This window comes from Lampris incognitus, chromosome 1 (genome assembly GCF_029633865.1).
Source record: "Lampris incognitus isolate fLamInc1 chromosome 1, fLamInc1.hap2, whole genome shotgun sequence".
Lineage (NCBI taxonomy): Eukaryota > Metazoa > Chordata > Actinopteri > Lampriformes > Lampridae > Lampris > Lampris incognitus.
Window position 1 is genome coordinate 100,789,606 of NC_079211.1, and position 26,322 is coordinate 100,815,927.

The 26,322-nt window shown below is 43.2% G+C and overlaps 1 protein-coding gene across 1 annotated transcript in view; it reads left to right on the forward strand.

Annotated features, from left to right (window-relative positions):
• The first annotated feature begins 1,553 nt into the window (after positions 1-1,553).
• slc23a2 (solute carrier family 23 member 2) overlaps positions 1,554-26,322 on the forward strand; it is a 78,419-nt gene continuing 53,650 nt past the window's right edge. Inside the window, exon 1 of the mRNA XM_056285135.1 lies at positions 1,554-1,776. The gene's annotated coding sequence lies outside the window, so the exon portion shown is untranslated. The remainder of the gene's footprint in view (positions 1,777-26,322) is intronic.

Consider the following 26,322-nt stretch of genomic DNA (forward strand, 5'->3'; position numbering starts at 1 on the left):
TCACACACTTTGTTTCACACACCCTAGACAAACACATAGATAGATACACGGATAACTTCTCGTGACCAAATGCACATGCACACTTTTCTTTAAGATTTTTTTTTTAAAAACGTTGGATGAAATTAAGATGTAACAGCAAATTTTATCAGCACAAAACAAAAAAAGTGACACAAAAAAAAGGAAAAATGAACTGACGCATGTTTGTCAGCAAATATGTGATGTGGGATTAGTTTGCACTAAGATTTAATCATGTACTATAGATGCCTCAAATAAATGCACTGTAGATAGATACCTGCATCTGATGCAGCACTGGCCAAGTGTGTATGTATATATGTATAGTTAACTACAAAACCCAAGTTGTGACGCTACACCCAGGTTTATGGTGCAGGACCGGAAATATTCAGATAGCCTTTGCTACTTCACTCTCTATACGTGGTAATCAACGAATTATCTTGTTAAGTGGCAGTCTGGTATTTCAAACGATTCGTTAGTTATTACCCCCCCCCCTTTAATTTCAGGAGATTTTAGGAGAGATCTGACTTTCTGTCGCAGTGTTGTGTTTGGCACGTGGAGTTTCCGTGCTGTGGGGTGAAAGAACAAAAGGACTTATAAAACGTGTCTTCGTAGGCGGCATGAAGTTGTTATCTCGGTCTTCAGTATCAAAGAGCATGCTGACTGTCAGTGCCACGGTTAAATGTACAGTACAGTAGGATCTTTGTGACGTGGGACAAATAAAGGCTGTCCACAGTTACGCCTCCCTTCATGATGTGTCTTCTGACCCTGTTTCCTTTCTATATCGAAAACACCGGGGGAGCGTTAAACAAACTCGTAGCACCAGTGAGGATGATCCTCTGACGTCATCATTTTGCTAAATTATCCCTAAAGCGTATGTAAAAGCTGTACAACTCTTGACACAAACTGATTGGGGGGGGGGTGTCTAAGCTCGGGTACAACAATGCATCGAATAAAAAGAATTATGGGAACAACGGGGCACGCGTGTGGCTCAACTAACCTGGATCACTTTTTGCAGACCCACAAACCGAGCCAAAGTGTGTACCCAGACCTATATACCTCGTCCACCGTAAGGGTAGACTCGCGTCTGTTAAATTTTAATAAGAGGCAGACGTAAATGACTGACTCGGTTCAGGAAAGACCCGCAGTACTGATGTGAAGTCTTTAGATGGCAGTGTGGTTGAGTAGGTAATGGCACAACTGGCTCCGAAAATGTAAGAACAAAAATAAAAAACTGTTTTCCTGCAAACGGCTGTGAATATGCATCGCCCGAACAAGGGCAGATTTTTTTATTTGTATTTTTTTATTTATGAACCCACGTAGTACAAAATCTATCGCGGCCCACACGTCAGACCACAGGACATCGTGTCCAGATGGGGGGGGGGGGCAATACGCGGCGTCCGATTGGCGGAAAGGCGACTCCGAAGGCGGGACGAGAGCTATTGGCTTGACGTCAGTGTCCGTCTGAGCATGCGTGGAGATAAAGTCATCCCCCCGTGTCTGTATGAAAGGCAGAATCCCGTTATGGGTCGTGTGTTGTAGCATCCGTTTGGCAAAAAAAGGAGCCTTTTCGGGAGGGACTGGCCGTGAAGACATTCGGGTGTCTTGACGGTTTTTGTATACAGACGTCTGGTGGCTGTGGCGTAGACGCACTAACACCCCCCCTCACCGATACGGCCAACGGCGCGACCACGGGCACGCATCGACGTTGCGTTAGCTGTGAAGGGGAAGCTGCTCCTTGTCGACTGTCACTTCTTCAGACAGGTGAGTCCAAATTTGGGGGTTTTATGTGTGACGCGTCAAGGTGCCTTCGCGTAGCGGTTATGAAACACGACGTGCACAGCGTGGATCGGATCCGGGTTTGCCTTGCAACGCCGTCGCAGGTTCACATAGGTGGCTCCTCTGAAAAGTCGGAACTGAGGTAGGATGCAAAGCCCTCTAGCAGTGGAGGAATTAGTGGGCCGGCCGTGTGGACCCTGTGCAGTGTGTTGTGAAACAGAAGGCCCAACTTGTAAAGCTCATCAATGACCTCGTTTTTTTGGGGGGAGGGGGGTTGTTTGTTTTGCTTTTTGTTCATCCGCCGCACCGTGATAGAACTGGACGTAAGCGACGTCTCGCAACTCGTGAATCCTGCGTTGCGAGAACCGGCTAATTGGAAGGTCTAGACTTCAGGGCCTCGTGCAAGGAGAGCGAGCGTCTGCGCACCCGATCCCAAGGCGTGATTCACGTAAGATGTCCCCCCCCCCCCCCGCCTTATCTAACCTTGCATTCATAATGCCCCCAAAGGGAGGGCCCGCATGTGTTAATGGTGCTCCATTCAGCGCCACCCTTTAGGGACGCTAGGGTTTATGTGGCCATTAGGATTTATTGGCCTCTGATGATGTGGTTGTCATGGAAACCGGGCTAGCGATCCGTGCGTGTGCGTGGTTGCTGTACACGTGTGCGTGTGTGTGCGTGTGTGCCAAGTGCCTGTTACACACGGATTACAAGAGTCATGATGACATGTGCATTTTTCTCATGTGAGCGACTGTGAAAATCTGATTGTGTTGGCTAGGATAGAAGGGAGTCAGGAGGAGGGCTGGATTGACCTGGATTAAGTAAAACAGTCCCATTTTTGTTAGTCCCATTATGTTATTTTTTCCTCTTTAGTTTGTTGCTGAGACCCGGTGTCACACATTCAAGGCCGGTATGCCCTGTGAAAAACTCTGAGGAAAAACCTTTGCGTCACTATTCACTCTTGGACGTCTCACGGCACTTGAAAAGCATTTCCGCTTCTGTTTACTTTTAAAGCTCTGTGTTAAAAGAATATAACCTAATGTGATGAAATACGACAGCTCTTGTAGGCATGTAAATTTAATGAGGATTTTTTTTTTTTGCCAAAGTGCTCTGATGGCCTTGCTTGGCCAGGGCAGAGTCGCAATGAACTGGATTGCAGAATTGGATTCCTGGCCCTGTTTGCTGTAGACAGCATGTGACTAAGATTACACTCTGATGCTGGGTCACACTGTGCCTTTCTACTGTACTGCAGTGTGTGTGTGTGTGTGTGTGTGTGTGTGTGTGTGTGTGTGTGTGTGTGTGTGTGATTTTGGGATAAATGTAATAACAAATTTACCTTTCTGATTTGTGTGTGTGTGTGTGTGTGTGTGTGTGTGTGTGTGTGTGTGTGTGATGGAACAACTGAGAGAGGAACCCATTAAAGTGGGAATTAAATGGTCAAATTAAGCATTGGGTCACTGCATTCATTGCTTCATAAGAGAAACGAAAAAAATATTGGCAAACCATTGAGGTTTGCAATGACCTGTTTTGCAGCGGTGAAAACACGCACCAATAAAATTTCTCTCTGGCTTCCTCAGACTGTTTCAGATCCTCATTAATTTCCCTTGTTGCCTGGCTGCTGTATCGTGTATGGTGGTATGATAATTAATAACCATGCTCCGGTGTTATCTCAGATTAAATCTGTAAAGTGGAAATAAGTAACTTTACAGGGGCTGCATCTGTGTTCACTCCACGGTCAAACGTGACCAAAAAACCCTTATAGATCGTAGCCCTTTGTTCATTTTTCCATTAACGACTTATGGGTAGGTGTCTGTTCTTGCTGTAATCGCTGTGTTTAAGTGTATGGTAATTATTGTTTTTGTGTTCGTGTCTGTGTTTGATCATTGACAACTTGTGTAGCTCTAAATCAGGACAAAACTGATGAGGAGTTAGCCTGGTCACATCTGGCTCGAGTAATGAGTTGAAGAATGGTTGAGCATTTATTGGATTTTGGCTTGCGTTCTGTGTGTGCGTGCGTGCGTGTGCATGTGTGGGACTGGTAAGCTCATGTAATGACTTATCAGCCATCACTGCAAAACAAGTTTGTGCTAATAGCTTCCCCTTACCTTCCACTGTTGCATAATTTAACAAAAGACATTTGGAAAGTCACAAGTCCTGGTCTGTGCTCAGATAGGCTAACACCCTGGGAAATGGGTAATACATGAGGGGGATAGCTGTATTGTGACTTGTTTGAACCCTGAGAGCGTGTTTACACTGCATTCAGCTTGAATGATGGGTTTACCATTTGAGACGTTGTGGGTGCAGTCTGAGTTCCTTACTTGGGCCTCGTGCAGCGACGGATGAGGATGCCATTACATGGGCCAACTCATTCAACTACACTCTCTTGTGCAGAGTTGTATAATAATGTAACTGTTTTCTGCTTTTGCTGTTGAAAAATAACCCATTCGTCTTGATCATAGCTTATACACTATCGTTATCTGAATTTGATTGGCTACTGTAATCACGTCAAATTGTCTGTGAGGTAAACGTTGTGTAGCGCCTGAAAAGCCTGGTTTGCCAAGATCAATTTCTCATCATTCATGGTTGTGTTGTGGCAGAATATTATAAGGAAAAATCTTGGGCAGAGAAATCCACTTGGCTGTTGTCGATCAATGAACGCCAAAAGTTGAGCTTTGGTCAACTTTTCAGGAAAGCTTGGCGGAGTGTTTTCGGCTTGATCCGCTCAATAGAGAAAAAGTGTACTTCCGGTGACTTTCAGAGCTCCAGGGTTGCACATGCGACCGAAAATCCATCAGGTGCGACTAAACATTTTCATTGGTCACACCAGTGCTCCCGAAATTTAGCAGGTGTGTGTCTCTCGCTTTCATTTTTTTCCCCACCCGCATTCTGTGAAGACATCCTACTGCATCCTGCTCTGCCTCTGGTGGGTTCTGACCCAGATATTCTCACCCCAACCATTTCCCTCCTCATGCCCAAACCTAACCGAGTACTAGCCAATCAGAGGTGAGGTAGGGCGATCTTCGTGGCATGCGGGTGAAAAAAATAATAATGTGTATGTGTGAGACCGCTCCCTGTTCTCCTCCTCAAGCGACATCACAACCTTAAAACATAACGGTAATTCAAAATGAAGAGAACTTTTTTTTTGTCAAGAAACATGCTCCTTTGTAACTTTCATGAAGAAAACTGCACCTTTATTCCTGTTTACAATCATTATCGCCGCCAGGCGGTAGCCTGGAGGGAATTATGCATTTGGTCGCGTGCGTGTGTGTGTGTGTGTGTATCTATCTGTCCGCAGCTAATCTCGCATATGACTGGACCTATAAGCCTAATATTTTTTGTGCACACTTATAACTGTATGGTGAAGAACTGGAAGACTATACTACACAGCGGTTGCGGTGATTCAAAACCTTTGAAAAATGTTTGTTGTTGTTACAGCCGCTCCCTCTCTTCATTCACTCTCTAGCTCACTCAACCAGCACTGCTCTCTGTCGCTGCCTGATCTGAGTCAACCATAGATATGAGTTGCATATGAGCACGGTTGACTTCGATCGGGCAGTATGCAGTATGAGGGGCAGTATGAGGCATGAAAGTAAACAAGAAGTTTGTTAAGGTTTGTAGAACGAACCCAATAGCGACAACACAAGACAAAGTAAAGCACCAACCTGGCAGGACTCGTAGAGGAGAGCCGCCCGGGCCTGGACAGAAGGGGGAGGCGCTTCAGGCGGAACTTGAGAATAGCTTCTTAAAAATGGGAAAACGTAAACTGCCCCCTTAATCCGAAAAGGAAAAAACGTAAACTGCTCCCTTAAAGTCCGAAAGGGAAAAAACGTAAACTGCTCCTTTAAAGTCCGAAAGGGAAAAAACGTAAACTGCTCCTTTAAAGTCCGAAAGGGGAAAAAACACAAACTGCCCCTTTAAGGTAGAAGTCCAACCGAGTAATAAGATCCACAGTGAGAGAGGAGAAATTAGAGTATCAAAAACTTGATCTCAACTAGAAAATCACGATGGGAAAATCCAATGGGGAAAACACAAAGAGAGTTCTTCTCCGAACAAGCTCTCAAGGAGAACTGACACAAGGGAATAATCAAACAAGCAAAAACACGGAGAATACTACAATCTGTACTCCACCGGGAGACACAGAAATGTCACAAAACTCGAGACGAAGAATTTACTCACGGGACTGTTCAGGACGAACTCGCGACGAGTTCTGGAAAGCAAACAAACTTATACTAGAGTGGTTAACGAGTAGGTAGGCTGCAGGTGTTTCAGACGCGCCCTTCCCCCGCTCTCATTGCTGGTTGCCAGGTTGGTCAACAGACCGAGCCCTAACAAAGTTGATTGTATTTGATTGATTGATTGTATTTTGCAAGTCAGCAAATCATTCACTGCCGATCTAAGTAAGGCAAATTAACTCAAACACCTCCTGATACAACTTGCTTGATACGAAAGGAAAACTCTCATAATTCTCGGAAAACTCTCATGGTTCTCGGAAAACTCTCATGGTTCTCATTTTCCATGACTAATCTACAGGAGAAGTCTGTCTGATGCAACATAATTTACTCCAATTTGATGATCGGAACGTCATCATTTCTCACTCTGTTAGGACAAATGACACATTGATGTGTTCATGTGCTTCTTGGCTAGTGATGTGTGGATCACAGTTATATCTGCAGGCACCACGCTTAATCTGCGAATCGGGTAGGCCTAGTCATAAAAATTAACATTCTGGGCGTTTGGGTAACGTAGAGGTCTATTCCATTGCCTACCAACTCGGGGATCATCGGCTCGAATCCTCATGTTACCTCTGGCTCGGTACATACAGACATAATTGGCCGTGTCTGCGGGTGGGAAGCCGGATGTGGGTATGTGTTCCGGTCGCTGCACTAGCACCTCCTCTGGTCAGTTAGGGCACCTGTTCAGGGGGGAGGGGGAACTGGGGGGAATAGCGTGATCCTCCCATGCGCTATGTCCTCCTGGTGAAACTCCTCACTGTCAGGTGAAAAGAAGCGGCTGGTGACTCCACATGTATCGGTGGAGTCATGTGGTAGTCTGCAGCCCTCCCTGGATCGGCAGAGGGGGTGAAGCAGCGACCAGGACGGCTCAGAAGAGTGGGGTAATTGGCTGGATACAATTGGGGAGAAAAAGGGGGGAAACTCCTACAAAAAAAGAATTCAACATTCTGATTAATAACGGATGGGCTGTGCATGGGTGAAATAATACATCATTAATGAGGAAAATATTAATGACACTCTTTGAACGTATTTCAAGCTTCGTTTTTTGCCCGGCACGAATAAGCAGACTAGACTCTCATTGGGGCAATCAAGGCAAAAAAAGATCTGAGAGAAAATTGAAAAAGGAGAATTAAGAACAAAAACAGGAAGGGCAGAAAAGGCATCTAAATTACATATGTGCTGGTGCCCCCAAATGAAAAGGTTTGGTATACCAATGCAACCTAGGGCTGAGCAATACATCGATATTATATCAATATTGTGACGTAAGACTTTTTTTTACTACTTTATTAATCCCCATGGGGTAATTCTTTCTCTGCATTTAAGCCATCCTAGCTGTGTAGCTAGGAGCAGTGGGCAGCCACCATGCAGCATCTGGGTGCCAACTCCAGCTCTTCTTCCCATTGCCTCGGTCAGGGGCACAGACAGGAGTACTAATGCTAACATGCATGTCTTTTTGATGGCTAGATAGACTAGATAGCGTCTGAGATTTTGGATAGCATAATATCGTGATATTACATGTCAAGTGTTGTCTTTTCCTGGTTTTAAAAGCTTCATTACAGTAAAGAGGTGATTTTCTGAATTTACAATGTTCTAGCTGTCATATTATTTATCCCTACCTGCCTGGACATCCTGTCCACATTACTAATGAGTGTTTTGCAAAAATGTCATTGTGTAAATATTTTGTGAGAGCATCAGTAGTCCATCTCTACAATACCGTCAAAATATCGATAGAGGTATTCAGTCAACAATATCATGATATTTGATTTGTCCATATCGCCCAGCCATTGTACAACCAATGTAAAAAGTTAGTCTGGAGCCCTGGGTGAGGTGAAGCAATAATTAGTGAAGCATGGCATGGTCATGGCCTGCAGCTTTCCATAGTGCTACTCACAAATCTGCATGCAGGATACATTTTGAGATGGGGTGCAATTTTACGGCCATTTTGGTTGTTTTTCCGGTAGTTTAGTGGTAGCTGAGGTGTTTGATCAGTCAGCAATCAAATCTTAAAGGCAGTACATTTGTTTTGAAGAAGTATGTACTAGAGACAGAGACACTAAACTGATATTTCAGTGCTGAATTGTCGATAAAAGGACAATGCATTTTTGTACGGTTTTTAAAAAAAAATTTTGTTAAAACATTATTTTGGGAAGCTGAAAGAGCAAACTTTTTTTCCCTCAGCAAAAAGGCTTCTTCGCACCATTATCTGAGCACGACATTAAGTGAAATTTAGATAGCAGTATGATACATATAACCTTACTTTCTAACGTCGTGATGCATGCTCAATAGTCCAGGTAAGAAAATTAAAGAATGTTGAATCAGTTCATCTGGATACAATGTTTATTGACAGAAATGTTTCATCACTCATCTATATGTGAAGAGGGAACGACCATCCCTGAATGAACCGGGGGGGGGGGGCTAAGAGTACATCTGTCGTCATCTTACAATGCTGTGATTGTAAGCGTTCCCAAATCCTCTGTGACTAGTACATATGACCATTGCAACTCTAGTTAATGCTCACACCTATCTGCATATGAAACTGATCATTGTTTTTGGTCATTAGGCCAGTGTATCATTTGTAAGGGTGGGGATACCTGCAGTCAGTTTAGACTGGAGAGGTCACTTAGATGAGCGATGAAACGTTTCTCTCAATAAACGTTGCGTCCAGGTGAACTGATTCAACCTTCTTTGACTTATTTTCTAATGCTGTTTTATCAGTGTTAATGTACGATTCATGTTTTTTTGGATCAGCAGGTGCTTGAATGTGGTGAAATACACATGATCTACTCTTTTTTTCTGGGCTGATTAAATCCACTATTTCTCCCCTGTGTAAGTTCACGAGTGTGCTGGTAGAAAGTTCAGTAACTGTACAATAATGGGTTGAATAACTCCTGCTGGTATTCAGTTTATACGTTAACAAAATTTACTGTTCCATTTTACCATTTTCCTCCATACGTTGCCCAGACTGGGAGCATTACAGTGTTGGGTACAGAGCAGGGCTGCCTGCAGCAGTTGGAGTAAAGTGCCTTGCCAAAGCACACCGCAGTACACTGGTTATAAATGGGATTGTGATACAAGCAACCTTTTGGTTGTCAGCCCAGTTCTAACCAGGCTTATCCAGGACTTTGGAATTCAAACAGGTAATCCTAAAATTACTGGCTAATGAATTGGGACCGGTTCCATCATGCTACGTTATGTTTTAGGGTTTGATCAAAACATGGACATATGTGGCAGTTTTCCTCTGGTTAACTTGTTGGTGTTATTTATGACAGAAATATGAATTTAAAATTTTGATAAAAAAACAAAACAAAAAAGGTCCTCTTCAATTTTGCCTAAATATTCAATTTCTTGGGGCGTCCGGGTAGCATAGCGGTCTATTCCATTGCCTACCAACACGAGGCTTGCTGGTTCGAATCCTCGTGTTAACTCCTGCTTGGTCGGACATCCCTACAGATTTTGGCCGTGTCTGCGGGTGCGAAGTCGGATGTGGGTATGTGTCCTGGTCGCTGCACTAGCACCTCCTCTGGTCAGTCGGGGCACCTGTTCGGTGACGAGGGGAAACTGTGGGGAATAGTGTGATCCTCCCATACGCTACGTCCCCCTGGCGAAACTCCTCAATGTCGGGTGAAAAGAAGTGGCTGGTGCCTCCTCTAGTATCGGAGGAGGCGTGTGGTAGTCTGCAGATGTCCCTGGATCGGCAGAGGGGGTGGAGCAGCGACTGGGACGGCTCGGAAGAGTGAGGTAATTGGCCAGGTACAATTGGGGAGAAAAGGAGAGAAAGGGGGTGGAAAATTTAAAAAAAAATCAATTTTTAAGTTTCATTCAAAAATTTACATTTCTCAGTTTGACTCTAATTTTATGTCAGCTAGGATGACTAAGGTTCATCCTAGCTGACATAAAATTTAAGCAGACTTAAGCATTAATACTTGCTTAAATCTGTTGTCTCATGATGAGCTCTCACATAAGTATAATTAGCATGGATTGGAACTGATTGACTGAATGAATGTTTCAGTGAAAGTCGAGTGTTTCGGGCAAGACTTTGCTTCAGTTCGGTTCTCATAGGACAGCACAACACCGGTCATCAGGCAGGTTGGGTTAAGATGGCGATAGATCTGAGTGTTGCTCTTTTCACCCTGTGTGTAGTGGGCCTCACCCGTAGAACCAGCTCTCCTGTCATTCAGACTTTGCTATAGGTTCCTCTCTGCCTGCCTGCCTGCCTTTTTTTGGTCTATCCACTCGCTTCCGAAGAAATGCACATCAAGCACTAAAAACCCTCAACAAGCAACAAAACTGAGATTTTTCTCATTACAGACTAGTTTAGAGCCCTGAAATGTGCTGTAGATCATTTAGATTATGCCCCTATGTTGGAGGATTTGTAAGCCCGCTGTCTGTCTTACAGCCTGTTTTAAAGAATCCACCATGGATGTGCATTAAGACAAGACTTTTGCCGATGTCACTATTGAAAAAAATTGATGTTTTATTTTTTTTGCACCATTGATTTCACAACATTCAGCTGTGCTCAAGTAGTGCTGGCTTTTTCTTCTTTGTTTTTCCACAACAGGCCTTTGATTGACAAATTCACAGCAAGTTACACACTGCAGGGGAACGCAAGCTGAACATGGCACATATTGGATATAGCTATTTATTTATTGAAAAATATATCTTGATGTACATTTTCCATCTAGGGCAAAACTCTATGGTCGGGTTCTTGGCGTGGCAAAATGAGGAAGAGACAATAATGATAACATGTACCATCGGCCTGCAGGCCATGTCATGCAACTACAGAACAGTTAAGACAACAGTGGCTCTGTGTTAATACGCTTGTCCCGATAAATGAACACAGTGTGTGCTGATCTTTGCCAGATTCAAAGCTATTTTATTGTGAATAAATTGTTGGCATTCTACTGACTTTGTAGCTCATTATGGTACAAGTTGAAGGATTGGCATCATATATCAACTTCACATGCCTGGATAATCCTCAGTCATACGAAGAAAAATTATAATGCAGGGACCTTTGTAAATGGGTACTGGACAGAATTGCAGTATGTAGTCTGATGTTTCCTAATGAAAGATACACATATATGCCATTCATTTTCCCCTTTGGTAATATAAACTCGCTGTTGAGGTAGGTTGACACCCAGGTATCCCACGGACAGACACAACCCGTGTCTGAGCAACAGTTGTTGCACTTTTAACAAACTATGTAGATAGTGTTACCTGATTGCCCATTGTAAACAACTCACTACTAATATACCAGACACAAGCAAGGTGTGGTGGAGTGGGAAACTTGAGAACATGGAGGGGTACAAGTCTGGACAAATATATGAAAGCTGGGACAAAGGAAATTTAATTGATGATCAATATCAAAATTATTGATGTAAAAATGCCTAGAATTTTCCCATTTCAAAGATGATATCAATCTGCTACTGTTTGCTGGCTATTTTGACTGTATAATAACTACTACTACTACCACTACTATTTTCGGCTGCTCCCATTAGGGGTCGCCACAGCGGATTATCTGTTTCCATTTCTTCCTGTCCTCTGCATCTTCCTCTGTCACACCAGCCACCTGCATGTCCTCCCTCAACACATCCATAAACCTCCTCTTTGGCCTTCCTCGTTTCCTCTTCCCTGGCAGCTCCATCTTCAGTCTCCTTCTCCCAATATACCCAGCATCTCTCCTTCACACATGTCCAAACCATCTCAATCCTGCCTCTCTTGCTTTGTCTCCAAACCGTCCAACCTGAGCTGTCCCTCTATTCATTCCTAATCCTGTCCTTCTTCATCACTCCCAATGAAAATCTTAGCATCTTCAACTCTGCCACCTCCAGCTCTGCCTCCTGTCTTTTCGTCAGTGCCACTGTCCAAACCATATAACATAGTTGGTCTCACAACCATCTTGTAAACCTTCCCTTTAACTTTTGCTAGTACCCTTGTGTCACAAATCACTCCTGACACTTTTCTCCACCCACTCCACCCTGCCTGCACTCTCTTCTTCACCTCTCTTCTGCACTCCCTGTTACTTTGGACAGTTGGGGTCAACTTATTTTGACTGTACAACCTTTTCAAAAAAATACCTGAAATTCAAATTTTTAATTTGTAATCACACCAACATATCTCTAATGCCCCTTCGTGTTTTTCACTAGAATGGGCCTTTTAAAAGTCAAATGCCCCTTCACCACTCAGATAACTGGAAAACCATGTTTTACACTAGAATGGGCCTTTTAAAAGTCAGTGTTGTAATGCAGTACAATCAAAACAGTTTTTCTGCTTTGACCCATTTTGTTATGTAACTAAGTTACTTAGTTTCCTGTAAATTAGATGATGTCCATCTTGGCTGGAAGAGTTAAGACATTTTTGGCATGTCACTGAGAAACCATAAAGAAGCTGAAAGAAGTTCACCTGTACCCTCCGAGTTGCTGTGCAACCATGTAAAACGGGCTTTCCCATTTCAACTCAGTGGTCTGCCTTGGAGTGGGTGTTCGAGACTTTCATTAACTACAAGCAAGAGTATTTTGAGTGGAAAAACTGAAATACACGGCTTCATTTCAATGAAAGGCATCAGTCCTGGATTAAATCTCAACATTTCTGTGCAAATATGATGCCCACATTTCCTGTAATAAATCTGCCAGTTCCTTCTCCAACGTGTGCACTTGCAAATGCTTATGAGTCCAAGTGAGCCTACTTTGTCCACAGACAGGTCACACGTGCAAAAAAAAAGTATGAATGTTGCCACCCCCACTGATCCCTGGTTTCAACCAACCGCTCCCCCTTTCCTGTCTGCTAGTAGTTCAGAACCCCTGACCGTTGTCGTCATTGTTGTATTAGTAGTAGTAGTAGTAGTAGCGGTAGTAGTAGTAGGGGCGGAGCACATTCAGGGACGTCGTGGGATATGAGTGTGTGTGTGCGAGTCCCTGTGTGAACTTGATGTGCGAGTCCCTGCTCATTGACATGCATGCGCATGAATCACGGTCCCACACACTATTCTAGTTGTACTGCACGCAGCTATTCTAGTGTTGCATGCATAATCTCAGTGCAATACAATTTTTAGCGGGTAGAATGATACAGCATCATCATGCGCATAGTCTCAACAATGACTTTTTGCTATTAGTCTTTCAAATAAAAAATAAAAATCAACTGTAAAACTATTGGCTTTACATCATCAAGCCAGCTCAGCTGTCACTTTATTTTGGCATGTTGGAAGTATGACAGTATGTTACAATTCAATATTTCAGGTCTATAGCCTACATTTCATTCAGATTTTAGATCATTTTTCAGAGCAGTCGTTACATGTAGCCTACAGTCACAGTCACATGCGCCTGGTAACTTTGGATACCTGCTCAGCCACCACTTCTCTGGAAGTGTTGACAGATTTATCCAGCGATCCTCGCAGTGGCTTCTGAAATTCCTCTCTCCTTTTAATTTTTTTCCTTTTCTCAGCACCCGACTCATGTTTACAGAATCGGTCACGCTTTCGTACAGCTGATATTGTTTCCCCTTTGCCGTCATACTCGCAGTGTGCGAGAAGGGTCTGTCTGCGGACTGCACGACGGGTGGAACGTGTAGGGGCGTAACTTGTAAGGGGTGGTTTCTTGAACTGGCAAGTAGGTGTTTCTTGTACTGATAAATGGTAAATGGACTGCATTTATATAGGGTTTTTCTAGTCTACCGACCACTTAAAGTGCTTTGCAGTGTACGCCTCACATTCAACCATTCACATAAACATTCATACACTGATGGCGGAGGCTGCCATGCAGTGTGCCAACCTGGTCACCAGGAACAGTTAAGGGTTCAGTGTCTTGCTCAAGAACACTTTGACATCCTCTCCGCTGGAGTCGGGGATCGAACCAGTGACCTTGCAATTACTAGACAACCCACTCTACCTCCTGAGCCATGCCACCCCAACTGATGTGGCTGTCTTGTACTTTACGCCCATGTCTTACAGTCCGCAGGTAGATGCTGTTGCAGTGAGCCGCGAGATGGAGCGTGCATTTGTAATGACGCAATATTGAAGATGGAAAAAACCTGAATAATTCTTCAGATTGTTTTCAGGAGACCTTGACTACGGATAATGGAATTGACACAGGAATTTCATTTTAGAAGCACATTGGGTCGAGAACAGTCATAAAAATGAATATATTACAAAATAAACTGTAGGATTTTAGGTGAAGCGCGACGCCCAAGAAGCTCAAGGCCATGCGACAGTTCTCCACACAACCAATATCGAGGGGTGATGTTGCTCTTCAAGCATTCCTGCTGGGCTTAATGGAAAAATGCCTGAGGCAGTAGGTGGTGCAGCCGCGTCTGGATACCCCGTTATACCCACACAGAGAATAACAAAGGCCTACTTTCTCTTGTCGGTGTTTTATGATTCTAACCTTCAACGTCCAATCATGTTCTGCTGATAGCCTGCTGTGTGGGTGTAGGTGTTACACTGAGAAAGTGAGGGAAGTAGGAGGCTAAACCTTTCCGTTCCCCAAGTGTAACCGAGCTTCGTAACCGTGTGTCTTGGTTCCTCGGTGTCTTTGAACAAGATCTGTTGTTGCACAGCTTGGCAACGGAGTCCGCCTGCTGAGTAACTGTACTGTATTAAAGAAACCAGGTGGGCTTGGCCATGTACCAGCCACATTATTAAAAATATAATTGGCACAGTGTGAGCAATTTTTGTTTTAACGCTAATCAATTTGATCATGCTGCAGTAAAAGAAATCTGTCTCTAAATTTCTTACATCGCCACACGTATTAGAGATGCATATTAGAGCAATGTTCTTCCTGAACATTGCTCTAAAACTATTTTCAAGGGCATGAGGGATTCTTAGCATGAAAGTTTGACATACATTGGAAAGTAAATGGATGCGTTTCAACTGAACTCAACTTCCATCTTCTAAAATATTTGGAAATATTTCCTCACACTGTCCATTTTAGAGGCTAGATAAAAATATTGCCCTTGACTGAGAGTGCTCATGAAGAAGCACAGTCCTTCTCAAGGAAGCCTGTTTGTCATTCAAGGTCTCTTATTATTTCCTTTTGTCGCCCATTCCTGGCTGTACTAATTTGAATTTCAAAAAGACCAACAGAGAGGGAAGGATTTGAGTGATTTACTTTCAGTAAGCTCTATTATCTCTCAAGTGGCCATAGCCTACACATAAGGGTTTGGATATTATTGTGTATTTTTGAAGAACATTCTCTGTAGGCCTGAATTCATGAGGGGGGGAAAAAGATACTTTTCATATTAACAAAAACCTTGGAAATATTCAGAATTTGAATTTTTTAAACAAAAAACTTTAGCATACTAGGGAAAAAAGCAGTAGTCTTCTTTAAAGCTGCACCAAGTAACTTTTTTACTTTAATATATCATTTAACATTTAGCACTCATTAAAATCAGCAGTTTTACTTTACCTCATCTGTGAAAATAGCTCCTCCTCTTCTGCGATAGCGCTTTGAGCCCAATCTTAAATAAATACACATCTTGTTGATACAGTCTTCTTTTTATTTTGGCCTGTTTCCTGTTTCCCAGGGGTTGCCACAGCAGATTTTATAGTTTCCATCAGTACCCTGTGAGGGCACAGCACCGATGGCGGTCTTGTCAGTCGGCATAATGATTTGGCAAAATTTTATGTCAGATGCTGTTCCTGACACAACCACTAACCCTATGGGCGGGGGTCTTGTTGCTGCAGTATGAAGAACAAAAAGAAAAGTGCCCCAGTTTTGCAGTATTGATATAAAAGATGTTGCCAAAATCCAAAAAGTTACCTGGTGCTGCTTTAATGTTAGTGATGGACTTTGGGAGCCTGCAGCTGAATTTATTGTAGAGTGGAATTATGGCTAGATTGGCCCTGTAGAAGCAATAGGGGATTTTTTTTATTAACTCAAATGTAATCTCGATAAAAAAGAAAATTTGCAAAATGCACAATCATGTCATCACAAGAGAGAGATGCATTGTTCCATAGTATTTACATTACTGGTCTAGCAGTTATCAAGCTAACAGGAAATTGGTGTTAATTAGGCAAGAGTGATGCAATTGTTGGCCTACATTTACAAATAGGAGAGTGTAATATCAGCATTCCTTTCCTTGGAAAGTCCAACAAATAGGATGGGTTGAGACATGTCCTAACCCATTAGGAGTTCCTAGCACACTCCAAATAATGAAATGTTGGGGTTTACATAAAATATGTCACGTTATTCCACACAACTGTGTTAAGTAACTTCTAAGAAACTTGATTTATTGATGTACTCAAGGAATTAGAAGTTACTTAACTCAGTTGCGTTATGTTAGCATTTGTTACCCCTAAATGGCTGTAAACTAATACAGAAAGTGGGCTGAGTGGTTCAGTTGGAGGGCGTCCTCTTGCACTGAGAACAATCATTTAAAGTTTGAGTTCGTCTAACTTTAGTGATTTGAAACTGCGTTTATTGCCTGTCATATAATTGAAATGGTTTACATGTTTTATTGAATGCAGCATTTTATGGGCAACACTTGGCTCAAACGGGACGCCACTGCTTCTCACATTCTAATGGATTACAACTATGCAAACACTTAGTTAACAAAAAAAAAAGTTACCCAAGAAGGCTACAAGCCTATAAATTTTAGTAGCCACACTGCGTAGGGTGTACTGCAGAGAAATCTACAATATGTCATGGTAATTTTACTCAACAGCTCAAAACATTGTGAAATACTTGCATCACAGTTTCTTTTGAGGAGCCCTTTGCTAGCTGGGAGTGCATGTAGAGAGCTTCATAACAAACTCCCTAGTCCTAGTCCTACTCCATGGTAGGAATATTTTCCGTCCTATTCATACTCTTTCCTAAGGTTCCTTGGAGTAATTCTAAGATGCTTGATAACAATGGGCCCTGATCAAGAGCTTACGTGCAAAGTGGTCTACAACAAATACTAATATAAAATTGGTTTTTGATAGCAGCCAAATGGAGTTGGAGGGCAATATCTCTTCACAGAGTGTAAGACTCTGTAAGACTGTAAGACTTTGTCGATATAAATCGGATTGAATGGCATTATCCCATCTTATGCAATAACAAGAAAACCACAATAGCATTGTGCTGCCACATAGTTTTAAAAATTTGTTGGCTTCACCGGCACTAGATGCAAGCATGTTAGGTGTCCGTGTAATCAAGCCACTGCAGTAAAACGACCAGAAATACAGAGTTGAACCCTGCTGTCCGTTTTTCATTTATATTTTGGACATTGAGCTGATGCAGCACAGATTTCTAGTAAGAGTAAAATAAACTTCCTGTGTCAGACTCGCTGGAGTAGAGCTCAATCAAACTAGTGAAATATTCAGATGACTGACATGGGCAACTGGAGGATGCAAGGGGGTCTTTGTATCCAAAATACGATCCATGTACCATAGATCAACAAGTATGCTCCACAATTGTTCCCAAATTTTTGCTTGAAGGCATAGTGAGACTGCATGCTAAAAAGACTTAGAGGTTTTCTGAGTTTGATTGTCATCACTAGTGAAAGTTGCCACAATGATTTGAATCTCACTGGGAGCGTCGGGCAACTTGGGGTAAAGCACTTTGTTTCTGATAGAAAGACAAGAGGATGTCCTCCGGCCCGGCCCTAACCCCTAACAGTGCATGCCACCCCCTTGGGCTCTGTTGTTCTTAAGGCAAGTAAAGAATATAGGAAAAGTGTTCATTATACACATGTCAGAAATTTTAAGCTAATTTCAGAAATAAGGAACAAAATATTTGTCAGGCTTTCCAGCCATGGATAGGCTGAGTGACATTCAAATAATGATTTTGTGTTGTGACAAGGCAGACGCGTGCCCTAGCTCTGTGGCTCAACATCGAGGAAGTGTGACAATAGTGGGACATCACACGTTCTCACCTAGTACCGTACTGAGTCTTTCAAACATGGTTATGTTCCCGAGCTGTCGGTCTCATCTGAGTCTTCCATCTATGTCTACTATCAGGGGGACCAGGCTGAACCGAGACCCAAACAATGATGATCATTTGCCTGGCTCCGTATAGATGTTGGTCAGGTTTAGAGAAGTGTGAGTCATGAAATCGGATCTGGGGAAGTAGAAATAATTGCGATACGAATCAAATGCATCATCGTGCTTGCCGTGTCCTTTTTTGTACACTCTTCTCAGTAGCTGTGCAACATAATCAAGCGGCATAGAAATGGTCCTATCCAAATTCAAACTCTCCTTGTCTCCCCCTTCAGTAGACTAATATTCTTTAGCACTATTACTTGAGGTCGTTTGCCATTAAACACACCTGTAGCAGTGCTGTGGTAATGATCGAAGAGGGTTGAATCAGTTCATCTGGATACAATGTTTATTGACAAACGTTTCGTCACTCATCTCAGTGACCTCTTCAGTGTGACGGTGGTGCGGCTTTTGCTCTTACCTCTATTTACCTCTGTCCTGCTACTCATAGGAAGTCAACTGATGTAAACATGACCATACTTTTTACAATCCCTCCACCAACCCCTCCTCCATTTCCTCTACCCCCCCCCCATCTCTCTGAAATACAAACCTCTCACATGCAGCCTTTCCTGTGAGTTACGTTTTACACTCAAATGCATGAGGGCACACAAACATGTGCACACACGTGCTCCAGTGTTCACACGCATACCAGAAACCGCTTAACCAATGTTTTACACAACCTACGTATAAGCACAAAACTCAACCTAGTGTTCAAGTGACCAAGTGTGTGTCTCAAGGTACCTTTTCCAGTCGACAGTACTTGACTGGCCATTTACTAATAAGTTCTTGGGCTCTCAATGTATTACCATTCACATTTAGGCCTACTAATCAACTCATTGACCCATTAATGACTCAACTTCTTGTTAAAATGAAGGCTATATTATGTATAAATTTGGTGATAAGGGTTTGGGTGTCCTGTAGAAGGACTTTTTTTTTCCAAGAATGTGAGCCATTTTGATGACATTACACATAAACCAGCACGCACACAAGTTCAAGCAGGGTTCAAAAGCTGGATGACTGTTAATATGTGGAGAACCTCCAAACACACCCTGTGTTTAGAGTGAGTCAATAACTTTGTCAGCAATTGCCCCACAGAGGACAAATAAAAACAATTGATTGTCTAAACAGGGTTTGTAATATATGATAAAATACTTCCTTATACTTACTAATACTATAGAATATTTATGACAAACATGTCCTCTAGTGTCTTCAATTGTTGCATACACCAAGTTGGATCTATTGGGCGCACTGTTTCCCACCCCCCCCCTTTTCTCCCCAGTTGTATCCGGCCGATTACCCCACTCTTCCGAGCTGTCCTGATCACTGCTCCACCCCCTCTGCCGATCATGGGAGGGCTGCAGACTACCGCATGGCTCTTCTGATACATGTGGAGTTGCCAGCCGTTTCTTTTCACCTGACAATGAGGAGTTTCACACTATTCCCTGAGTTCCCCCTCCGCCCTGAACATGCACCCTGACCGACCAGAAGAGGTGCTAGTGCAGCGACCAGGACACATACCCACATCCGGCTTCTCACCCGCAGACACGACCAATTGCATTTGTAGGGACGCCCAACCAAGCCGGAGGTAGCATGGGGATTCGAACCGGCAATCCCCGTGTTGGTAGGCAACGGAATAGACCGCTACGCTACCCGGATGCCCATGCGCACTGCATTTTTAAATATGGTGGGGTTTATATACATGTCGCTGCTGATTGGGTAACACCTCTTGACACACCCACCAAACGAGAGAAGCCGTCGTTCAACCTGGAAACCGTAGCAAAACGATGCACACCGTTTTTCAGATTGAACGTGCCCCTGATTTATGTGTAACATCGTCATAGTCAAATTTAGTTGGGAACAAAACCATAGCCCAAAACCTCAAATGTAATGTTGTGAATGAATCCTTCTGTCACACTGTTTTGTTGTAGTACTCATTAGGCTAATCTGGTGTGGACCCACACAGCTTGAAAACCACCATCCATCCATTATCCATACCACTTAGGCTGCTCTCAGGGTCGCGGGGATGCTGGAGCCTATCCCAGCACTCATTGGACGGCAGGCGGGGAGACACCCTGGATCCGTCCAAAAACCGTGTGGCTTTGTGGCAGTTGCTTGGCCTTATCGGCAGACTATAATTTAATTACAATGGCAGTTACAGAATATAACCATCCAGATAAGAACCACCCTTCAACTATGACAGTGCAGTAGTAAGTCAGGGATGAAGAACTGAAAGTCTACTAAAAGCCCCCCCCACCTCCTTTGGTCTACAAAACATTTTTTTTGCATGAGACACTGCACCTGCTCCACCCGGTGAGGTCAGAGGACGCGGTCAGACACGGGGAACTGGCGCCACAAAGGGATATGATGAGTTAGTTCCCTGTAGTTCAGGAGAAAAACCTCATGAGGTGTTGGATCACAGGATCATGAGATCATCACTAACGAGTATTGCCACTTGCCCAAGTTATTGCTCGTCTTGTCTCGATTGACACAACTGAGAGTCATCATCACACAGTCAAGACTTTTCCTTCTGAGCCCTTTCCAAACACCGTTTTTTTACATGCCAACTGTGACATCCAACCCTTGAGACATACTTGTTTTTATTTATTCCTTTATTTTCGCTTGTTTGTTTGTTTGTTTGTTTGTTTTATGCTGAATGAATCCTTGGTGACAACGATGTGGCTCAACCACAGCATACATTTTATCTTGTCTACTCATTTGGTCTCTGCTCTGCTATAAGGCAGGCTTTGTAATATGGGCATGGAATTTGGACACACACACACACACACACACACACACACACACACACACGCGCGCACATCTGTTGCAAGATCTCCTTCCTCCTGTGAAGTCCTACAAAGTGCAAGCCCACACAGGAGCCACAGGTCAGGTTACAATGGTTATTGGTCTAGGCAGAAAAACAGCCTGCCAGCCCGGGTAATCTGGGATAAATTAAAATTATCTCGGCATGTCTTGGTTCACCATCAGTCTCCCTCTTCACCGTTTGAATCACATTTTTTTTTATTTCTTCATAAATGTTTCTGCTTTGTTCTGTTCCCTCCTTCCTCACACAATCTCACTTCCTTTTTTTTTTTACATATGAAAGTGTTCAGTCTGTGATGAAAATTGGGGTTTGTTTTTTTTCTGTCTGTAAATCACACATTTAATGAGACTGTAGAAATTCCCCCCAGTTACATAATCCTACACACACATGCTTGTGCATACACATACACAGGGCTGCAACTAACGATTATTTTGGTAGTCGACTAATCTGTCGATTATTTTTTCGATTAGTCGACTAATCTAACGATTATTTCTTTCACACCCTCCATCTCTGCTTCCTGAGGGCGCGGATCCTCTTCCGGGCTCCAGTGCATGTTTTACCTCACATGCTTAAGTCTGCACACCTGTGAATGTCGCCCTGTGTCTCTGCCTTAACATAACACGATCCCATAGCGAATTAAAATAATGACTCATGAAACATTTGAATTTGGAACTTGTTTTGGAGCTACTTGTTTAATCAAATGCATCATCAATCATAATGAAAACTAAATAAATACATTAAATAATACAAATGAAAGTAAATGCATTATCAATCATAATAAAAACAAAGTAAATAAATTAAATAATGCAAATTAAAGTGCAAGTCAAAACGTAAAGATAATGTGCAAATAATGTTTTAAAAGTAACTCAAAATAGCAGCCTCTGCCCCAGCACCGCGGTTCTGATGGGGCTGTTAACCTGGTCCAGGAGGGGGACGTGGATCCACTCACTAGGCTCCACCATCTCCAACAGGAGGGGAGGATGAGTCAGATCAGACAGACTTGTAGGTCTTTTGTTTGCTGTGTGTGAGTGAGAGGAGCTGTGTGTGTGTATATGTGTGTCTTACTCTGATCTCATGCAGTTCATAAATGCTTTAAATTGCAGTGCAGGAACGTGAGCATGTCGACGTGCTCTGGAGTGAGGCTGGCTCTCTTCTTTGAGGCGATGTTCCCAGCTGCTGAGAAGAGACACTCAGAGGGAGTAGAAGTAGCTGGAATACACAAAAACGATTTGGCTTGTTATGCAAGGGTTGGATACTTTGCCTCATTCAATTTCCACCAAGACAGGGGACTTTCTGTCTTTGAGAGGGGCTGCTCTCCGAAGTACATCAGCACTTCATTACTGATCGCTTGGTTGCGTGCATCCTGTTCATCATTGGTCTCACTGTCACTGTCTGTTGAGTCACATCCAAGCAGTGAATCGAGAGCTGAAACAGACCTATTTGGAGTTCCCTCAGCTGAGTCTGTGGCATCCTTGTCAGCTGATGCTGCTGTGGCTTCTTCATTCCCACTGGTGTGCTGGTTATTCACAGTACTCCCATCCTTGGACTGTAGGGCCAGAGCTTGTACTTTATTCTGAACAGTAAACCTCTCCTCTGGTGTCAGGAATTTCAGTTTTCGAAATCGTGGGTCTAGTGCAGCTGCAATGATCTGTTTGCTTGGGTCATCATCTGTGATGGTGACCTCTCTTGACCAGCGTGCAGTGGTCTCCTCTGAAGCAGCCGCCTGGAAGGCCTGCACAGGAGCTGTATCATAGGCAGTGTGGGTGGACTTCAAAAGCCCTCTGACTAGTGGAGGCAGGGCGGAGACTGTCACATAGCTTTCACCACTCAAGTAGACAGTGGCACATTCAAAGGCCTGGAGAGCTTTGGCCAGTTCATCTAGCAGGGTCCACTGATCAGCTTTGAGGTCTAGGTATTGTTTCCCTCTCTGTGTTACTGCCGGGTCAGACAGAGTCGCAGTCAGTGGCCATCTCTGTTCCAGCATGCGAGTCACCATATAATAGGTGCTGTTCCACCTGGTAGAGACATCTTGGACAAGTTTGTGTTCCGGGGTCCCCATCTGTTTCTGCTTTGTCTTAAGCTTGCTTGAAGCCAGTTCGCTCCTTTTAAAGTGCTCGACGAGACACCTCGCTGCTCCCAGTGCTTTACTGATCTGAGGGTGTTTCAGTGCACGATTGATCACCAACTGTAAAGTGTGGCCTGCACAGCGGATAGACACCCACCCATGTTTTTCCTGCAAGATGTTTGCAGCCAGTACGACATTGGAGCCATTGTCATGAACAACTGCCACAATCTTGCTTGGAGGGATCTCAAACCTTTCCACAGCCTGCTCAATCCATGCAGCAATGTTGGGTCCAGTGTGCCGTTCTTCGAGTGGCATGGTTGTAAGGCAGAAGCTAGTGAGCTCCCAGTCATCACTTATAAAGTGACAGGTGATGTCAAGATATGCCTCTGTCGCGACACTGGTCCAGGCATCAGTTGTCAGGGCAATCTTGTTCTTGGTTGCTTTAAGAGCATCTTTAACCTTACCAAAAGTAGCTTCATACTTTCCCTCCATAAGCTTAGTAAAATGAGTTCTGGAAGGTAAGGTGTAACCTGGATGGAATGTGGTGACCATCTGCTTAAATCCCCCATCTTCAACCATGGATATTGGTCTCATGTCATTGACGAGCATGTTGAGGATGCTCTCTGTTAAGACTCCAGCCATTTGAGGGGTGCATGAGCCTCTCTTCAGGATGAACTCATCCACACGCCTTTGCTTAGTACTAAAATAGAAAGAGAACAAAACAGAAAGCTGTATTAATTATCATCACAAGTTGTAGGCTATGGTATCAGTTTATCTTAGTGTACTGCCTAATACCAATTAAACCATTTAAATGAATAAATATCTTACAACTGAATTATTGATATGCTCCAACCCAGTCTAACTAGCTAACGCTACGACAAGCTACAGCTGATTAGAGCGCACTGTGAAAGCTAGTTGACTGTCTAGGCTACAGACAGCTCACGTTAGCACCGTGTCGTGTTTTTGCAGACTGCAGATTGACTAGCTAAGTAAGATAGCTAGCTAATGTTAGATGGTGTTAACGTTCCCCGTCTCTGCAGTCTTGCCTGCGCTTTAGCCCAAAAAGTTCAATTTTTTTCAACTGAAAAAAAAGAAACCTAGAGCTCATAGCGTAAGTTACTGCAGAGTCAGTGAATGTTAGAACTCGTTAACATTTAGCTAACGTTAGCAATCTTAACTTAGCTAGTTAATACTCCAGTCTGCAAAAACACGACACTCGGTGATAAATGACGGAGCTAAACAACTCTAAGCTGTAGTGTGCTATGCTGCAAGCTTGGTGCTGTTTAGCTAATGTTACATACAGCTCGTTGGTGGATACGCAGAATCCACATAACTGAAATAGCGTTCGCTTAGCAAGCATCACCCTTGAGACGTTCTGTTTTCCAACATGTAACTTAAGCTAACGTAAACATTACAATACTGTGGCTAACTAGCTAAACTTACCCATGATCCGAAGTAGCAATCATCGTGGCTCCAGGGTGCTTGCGTTTCAAATGCTCGTGCATCGCCGTAGTGCTGCTGTGGAATGCCAATTCGGCTTTGCATATTCTGCATTTAACTGACTTCTTTGGCTTGTCATCTGTGAAATACTCCCAGACTTTTGATAGTCTCGGTCTCGCTGGTTTTTGCTCTTCATTAGCCTCATTCGCTCTCCTTTCCGCCATCGTTCATACGCTTTCTTCTTCTCTTCGTCGTTCATGCAAAATGCAGTTATATCAGACGATGGAAGCGATACTGCCCCCAGCACTTCCTATAGGGCATTGCAGTTACAAATGAACATTTGTGCGGTTTTGAGTTAACGTTACTGGCTCTGATTGTTTTTATACGACGCGTCGAAGCTAAAATTCTGCGTCGACGAGTTTTTATGATCGACGTCGTCGATTATGTCGACTAATCGTTGCAGCCCCGCTCCCTTTCTATCCTATTCTCTGTCTATCCGAGTTTGTCTCTGTCAAGTCTGTCATTTTAACTACCTTGTTGGACATCAAAAAATGGATCATCATCTCTGGGCCCCTCCCAACCTGCTAGAGGGGTATTCAGAGAGAGATGGTCCAGGCTCTTTGCCCTCCATACTTTGCTACAAGGATACTATGCCTCCCCTTTGTCAGCAACATTGACCTGTTTTGGGAGAGGCCCAGCCTCCTGCAGCATGATTGTCTCTACCCAAACTGAGAGGAGCCGGGTTGCTCTCTGACAACATGGCCTCCTCCTCCCTGAACATCTGTCTCAGAACTTGACGTATTTATGTGTTGGGAAACTGTGTTGCGAAGCTACTGTCCCCTATCCGTTTATAGTTTCTACAGTTTATACTGTAGAAAGGAAAAGATTACCACTCATTCTAATGTAAACTGCTCTAACCTCATTCCTGTAAACACCCTCCCTGATGTTACTCCTGTATCTGCTAGTACTTCAATGAAAATGGCACTTTATAATATTCATTCTCTCAACAATGAGTCTTTTAATATAAATAACCTTATTTCTGAAAATAAGATATACTATATTGGCTAAAAGAGGATGGTCCTGCAGTCCTTACTGAAAACTTCCCACCTTGCTACAGTTTCTGTCATTATATAAGAGAAGAGATAATAGTTGGAGGAACAGCTGCCATATATGCTCTTAACTGCATCTATTGGTGATTTGAGCTCCTTTGAGCGTCATGCCATTATTTTAAAATGTGAATTATATATCCTTGCTTGACTGTGTATAGACCACCAAGAATATCATGGTCCTCTTTTGTAGACGAGTTTTCAGAATTTTTGTCAATCATCTGTACTAACTATGATTACATTGCCATTGTTGATGATTTTAATATCCATGTTGACGCAGCAACAGATTCTAAGATTCAGTTGAACTCATGCAAATTCTTGATTCCATGGGCCTTAAGCAGCATGTAAATGGCCCAACTCATAATCAGGGTCATACACTTGACTTAGTCAAAGCTAATGGTCTAACGATTGATGTGTGCTCTGTTACTGGTTAAGCGCTCTCTGACCACTGCTGTAGCTTTCTCTGTTACATCGAAAATTGATCACACCACTCACCAGGTTGTAAAGAAACATATTACCTCTAAGGAACTGAGAATTTTGTACAAGATTTTAACAGCATCCCCACACCTACCGTCCACTTGTGATGAGTTAGTCAACACTCATAACAGCAAAATTGTTGAAACCACTGATGCCATAGAATCGGCTAAGTTTAAAAAGGTTAAAGCCAAACGCCGACCACCTTGGAAAAATTAGGATGTCATTTGCCATAAATGAAAATGGAGAAAAGCTGAAAGAAAGTGGAGAAAGGGTAAGCTGCAGGTCCACTATGACATTTATAGATGTTGTAGAAGACGCCTTTTGCTCTGGTTGCTCTTCGATTGGCTTAGATTTTTTAGTAAATCCAAAATTTGCGACTAAGCTCCCTTGTTTTCTTTTTGACATAGCTATCTGTATGCTGACTACAAAACAGAAATAAATAATGG